Source organism: Carassius auratus, chromosome 39, assembly GCF_003368295.1.
Source record: "Carassius auratus strain Wakin chromosome 39, ASM336829v1, whole genome shotgun sequence".
NCBI lineage: Eukaryota > Metazoa > Chordata > Actinopteri > Cypriniformes > Cyprinidae > Carassius > Carassius auratus.
Window position 1 is genome coordinate 5,685,169 of NC_039281.1, and position 6,381 is coordinate 5,691,549.

Below are 6,381 nucleotides of genomic sequence, written 5' to 3' on the forward strand. Positions count from 1 at the left end.
GAGTTTATATCTCATAATTATGAGTATTTTGCATGCTTGCATCTCATAAATGTTGCCATTACTCTAGTATACAATATTTTTGTTTGTCAGCTGTGGTTACTGTCTTAAAGCTCAAAATAGAAGTATGCAAAAAAATTTGCAGGACCTGTAATAAATGCAAGTTTATGCCATTTTCAAATATGGTTTCATTGAGAATAACAGATTATTTGACTTGATATTGTTTGACTTGCGGATTCTGGGACCTCAAGCATACTTAAGTCACTATACCAGTTGGGTCGTGCCTTTCTCAATGATGATGTTCAAGTTAACATCCGAATGGCCTGTAGTCCTGGGGAGCTCTGATTCTGCCCTCTGGGCTGGAAGTTCACAAAGCCTGGGGCTGGTCTTTGATGAACCCTCTTCCTCGTTCTGCCCTTCCTTTGCCCTCTCAGATGCAAGGTAACCTCAGCACATCAAAGAGAGGATCCATACAGAGTCCACTTGATGCTATTACCCCCAAAACACACACTCGTAACCCCCACCTCTCCTTACGCACACATACACCGGTCAGTGCATACACTTTACATTTGAAAAAAAAAGAAAAGAAAAGAATCACCCGTTCCATCTGTGTGGCTATCTACTGGTCCCCTTGCCCTCTGTTTGTCCTGGTGCGGTAGGAAGTGGCTCACTGGGTGACTTACCCCATCTTTTGTGATGTGAAATGAAAGGAGATGTTTGAATATGCTGCTGTAAGACCCTCGGGGCAACAGTTCAGGTGCCCAAGACGACGTACCACTGAGATAAAGATGCCACCACCCAAAGGTGTGTATATGCGCTGGGCCAGAGGTGAGCATGAATATCTCTCGTCAGCCTAGCGTTCTCCCAGGAGGCCTGGCCCATGGAGTCATTATCCCTCCAGGTAAATCACCTCGCAATCAGTGTGTCTGAAGACCCCTGCTCTCCAGATGATTCCCCTGCTGATTGGCCTAACTGGACTCCTGTCTGAGGAACAATTACCCTGCATTGTTTTCTTTATGGCCCATAGATTGAGCTGTTGTTAGCTTTCTCTTGCAGGGAGGAGGCAGCGTGTGTGAGGCCGGACTGTGAGGATGTGCTCTGAGGTCGCTCTCTCTTCGTTTCATAAGAGTAACAGGAAAAGCACAGGCGAGCTTTCATTCTAATGATTTTGAATGAGCTCTTGAAATGGCAAACTGATTTCTTGAGCAGGAATTTGTAGCCAAGTTGGTCGAGGTTACGGTCAGATTCACCAATGCCGCGACTGGAGAGTGAAATGATCAAGAAATAATTGGAATGTTGTTAGTGAGATTATTTGGCGTTGATGCTAGAAGAGGGCACTACTTAAACACTATACTTGCAAAAGAGCTTTTATAAGCCTGATTTCCAGTTCCAGTGGTCAAGCCTTTATTTGTATTGCTGTTTACCACTAGCTAAACACAAGAAGATATATTTTCAATGAAATTTATGCACATGTTGGGTTTCTCTTCTATTTTGGTAAACTGAATGACATTTAATCCTAGTATTCATGATAGACTGACAGCAGTATTGAGGTTCTGCTCTTACAATCTTAGAAAACATTGCTTCTGAGACTTACTGTACGGTTGTTCATGTGAGGAAGTAGGTTTATATTAAAACAAATATCAAGTCCTTCTTAAGAAACAATTTATTTAATGCCTCTCCTGAATTTTCTAGAAAACATGCAGGGTTGTAATTGGGGTAGACATTGGGAGACTGTTTAAGTTAGTGGTTAACAAGTTAAGGTTTTTCAGTATCAGATTTTTAAACTATAACCTCTAATCCTAAAAAAGGTCTTCCCCAATTATGTGTTGGGAAAGCCTGAAGAGCCAGTAGGATTGTAGGTGAAAGAGCGTTTATATGTATATGGAATCCTGAACCCTGAAAGATTCCAGAATTCAAAATCAAATTTAAACATAGAATAAACTGAATATTTTAGACAAACTGAAAAAAAAAAGATTCTGCACTATTCTAGGTCACTTAAATAATTAAGTCACTTTGTAACAATTTATGTAACTGTTTATACAGACAGTCACAGTCAGATGTTCTTGTTTCCACTGAAGCTTAAGATGCTCACAAGATTTTACATTCAATATGTGTCAAAAAACAACAACGTTTTCAATTTATTGTTGTTTTTCACCCAAATATAAAAGCATTTTCACTGTTTCACTGTTTCACAGGAAACAAGATGCATTAAGAGCTGGGGGTGAAAACTTTTGAACACAATGAAGATGGCCAAATTTGTCTTATTTTGTTGAAATATATATTTTTTCCATTTAGTTCTGCCCTTCGTAAGCAACAGAAGATACTTGTATGTTTCCCGGTACACAAATTAAGTACAATTTACCTTGATCTTCAAATTCCAAAAGTTTTCAGCTCTTAATGCATCTTGTTTCCTTCTGGAGCATCAGTGAATGTTTGAATCTTTTTAAATAGTTGTGTTTAAGTCCCTCAAATGTCCTCAGTGTGATAAGGTGCATCTCAAAATCATACAGTCACTGCTGGAAAGGGTTCAAATATGCAAAGATGCTGGAAAACAGAAGAATCTGCAGGACCTTAAAGATTTTTCTGAAGAACGCTGCTCAGTTTAACTGTTCAGAACAAACAAGGGACTCATGCACAACCATCACAAAACAGAAAGACAGTCGAGGATCATCAGGTAACAGAAGTACTAAGAACCAAGGGTTCCCAAACTTTTGAGTAGGGTTACTTTAATAATTTCAGCATTTTTTTTGTCTTGTGGACTAAATGTTTATATCTTTTATGCACAATATCTTACTCAGGACAGTACTAAATAAAATATAACATGCATTTAGTATGATCGCTCTTATTTTTTTGAAAATTACTCATATTTTCACAGATTCTGCAAGGGGTGCCCAAACTTCCGATCCCCACTGTGTGTATATATATATATATATATATATATATATATATATATATACACGTACATGTACATTTCAAAACAGCCTCCTGTAACTTAAAAGTGAGTCTTGTAATTCTGCTGAATTGTAATTATCTGCATTTTTCTTGCAAGTATATACGCCACAGGACAGGGTGTTTCCACAAAAGGAACAAACAGCGAAGAACCGCTTCAAAGAAAGAGGGTCCATGCATTATTATAAGGATTATATTATGTATACTTTATGAATCTTTTTAGCTCTTTCGTTTTTCATAGGCTCATGAATGTGGGTAGAAAGGTCTTTCTCTCTCTCTCTGTGTGTGTGTGTGTGTTCGGAGCAGGGGGCCAGAGGCATTAGGCTGGCTGTGTGAGGGAGTGTGTGCTTAAGGGGGTGCAGAAACCTGAGGCCACTGTGAAGCTGTGGAGACAAAGGGAGATCCACGTGAGACTCAGGCACATGCAGGCTTGGCTTACCTGCTCACCTGCTCTACCTCCTCCATGAACTTTTGGCCCAGAGAGCACAACCTGCAGCCTCTTGTCACTGTAGGCCACACCTTGTCTCCCTCGCTTCCTCTCGCCCCCTCCGTTTCTCCTCTTCCACCTCTCTCTTCTGACCCCTCTATTCTCCTTCTCCATTCACCCCTTCATTTCCCAGCCACTTTTCTTTCCCTCAGCTTCTCTCTCACCGTCCTCTCTGTTTCGTGTTTCTTTGTTGGTCCGTCCCTCTGTCCACTTCCCTCACTATTCTTCCTCCTCAGAGTCAGTGAACCTCACTCTCTCTCTTTCGTAATCCTCAGTTCCCCAGCTTACGGCCTTCCTTAACTGTTGCGTTCGCCCCACACTGGACTAACCTGTCTTTCAGGTCTTGTTTGTGGCCAATATCAACTGTAAATGTGCTAGAGTGAGAGAGAGAGAGAGAGAGAGAGAGATGAGGAGGTTGTGTTGGGTTTGGGCTCCTAGGTGGGGTTAAAATGCCACACAGCTGAGCAAACCTGGGCCACCACAACAACATCTTGTGTTTTCTTTTTTAATCCACACTTTCTCTCGGCTGTCTGTTTGAGGAAGGAGTAGGAGGAGGAATGTACCAGACCCATTATGGGAAAATAATAGACTCTGAATGCTGATGGCTTTCTCTCTTTGTTAGTCTTCACCTAGAATACATGAGGCAGGGCACAGACATCACAAACACAGAGCTTCTGCATCTGGTTCACATGAAAGGCCTGTGTATGGCCGATGTAAACACGGCATGAATGAAAGGCCAGATTGACATCACGCTGCTTTGAAGTATTGTACGGTAAGTTTGAAAGTTGAGGAAGTTTAGGATCACCATCCATTCACAAGAGATTATTGCGTTTTTAGATTGATACCTTTCATTTCTTTTTTTTCTTTCTTTCTTAAAGAGAGCAAAGGATTTTGAAAATATCAAAGCTGGCCTGTCTGTCTGTCTGTCTGTTTGAATATCTATTTATAAACAGTGTAACAAATTAGAACGTGTGCACATTTGATACCACAGTGTTTAACCACACTGTCTGTCTCTATCTATCTATCTATCTATCTATCTATCTATCTATCTATCTATCTATCTATCTATCTATCTATCTATCTATCTATCTATCTATCTATCGATCGATCTATCTATCTATCTATCTATCTATCTATCTATCTATCTATCTATCTATCTATCTATCTATCTATCTATCTATCTATCTATCTATCTATCTATCTATCTATCTATCTATCTATCTATCTATCTATCTATAGTCTGTCTCTCCTCTGTCTCTCTGTCTATCTGCCTGTCTACCTGTCTATAATCAGCCAAAAATAGGAACAAAATCACCATTAACATACAAGCTAAATGCGTGGTTATTTTTTATTTATGTTTTTGCAGTTCATTTATGGTATACATTACTTTACTATTTAACAGAACAAATATAGTACAAACAATATGGTTTCCACAAAATGTAGCCTGTGAATCTGCAGTTTTGTGTTTGGATGCTCTAAGACTAACTCTCTGTTTGGGTGTGGGTCATTTCCTGATCTTTCTGCAGGTGGAGGCCTGACAGACGTGCCAGTCCTGCTGCCAATTGTCCTCCGCCTCAGCCTGCAGACATGGCTTAATACTCACACACACGCACACACACACACACTCATGCAGACTTACACATGCATACTTATTTCAACCTCATCTTTAAAATCACTCAAATCATGCACCCGTGCCACAAACACAAATACTCACCCACCTACAAAGGCTGCTGCAAGCATGCAAGATTGCCAGCCTGTCAATCACATCATATGTCAACTATCTCCCATCATTCCTAGGCTTTCACACATGATCTCACACAGATCTCAACATCACACAAGAATGCAGATACTCATACGTAATATGTAGAGTTAGGTAACTATTTTTAAACTCTTCCTGTCACTCTCTCTTACGCACGCAAGCACGCACACACACACACACACACACACACACACACATTTCTATTACATAAAACACCTTACTCAACCCCCTTTCCCTCATCGCAGTCATGTATGAAAGATGAATGAGAGCTTACATGTTCCTGTCAGAATCCTGATTTTAGAAATCACTCTATCAGCAAATCTCACTCTCTGTCCTCATACGTCACAGCATGTAATGAGCAGTGCGTGAGGAGAGCCCATGTTGTAATTGCATGTGACATACCTGTTCAGGGTGTTCTCACTCTGAAAAAGACAAAGAGAGAGTGTAAGGGGAAGGCTATGTTTACAGCACTGAGTGTTATTCCTCTCGCTTGTTTACCATAATAATATACAGTGTTGGGATTACATTTTACAAGTAATGTGAGTTACGTAATCAGATTACTTTTTTGAAGTAACTAGTAAAGTAATGCATTACTTTTTAATTTACAAGAGTACTTAACGCTACTTAACGTAAATAACGCTAGTTACTTTTTTCACAATTTATTGATTGGTGGCTCTCCTGTCCCCATGTTGAGAGAAATCCGTTACTTTAGTTCTAATTATATATAAATATGAATTAATTAATCTCACTCACAAAAAAATTACAAAATTAAAATAAAAACAGATTATTCCTGAAAATGAATAAAAATAATGCAACTCAGAATATGACTCAAACCTGCAATAATGAAATGTTAAACAGCCCAAATATCCTTTATGTATTTAATCCAATTCTATAAACCAATGTCTTTGCTTCTGATCTTCAATGATCCAGATCAACCATAGTAACTATTGTACAGACAATTTACTTTCCCTTCAGCCTGAGGCATATTAATTTCACTTTTGGTGTGAAAAGGCTTTTTTATTTGGCAAAAATATTAATTTTAAATTTTAAAAACAAACAAGCAAGCCCTGTCCAGATTTAAAAAGTAACGGACCATAACAAAAAGTTATGGAGTAACGCTATATTGTAATGCATAACTTTTAAAAGTAACTTTCCCCAACACTGATAATATCTATATGCCTAACCTCCT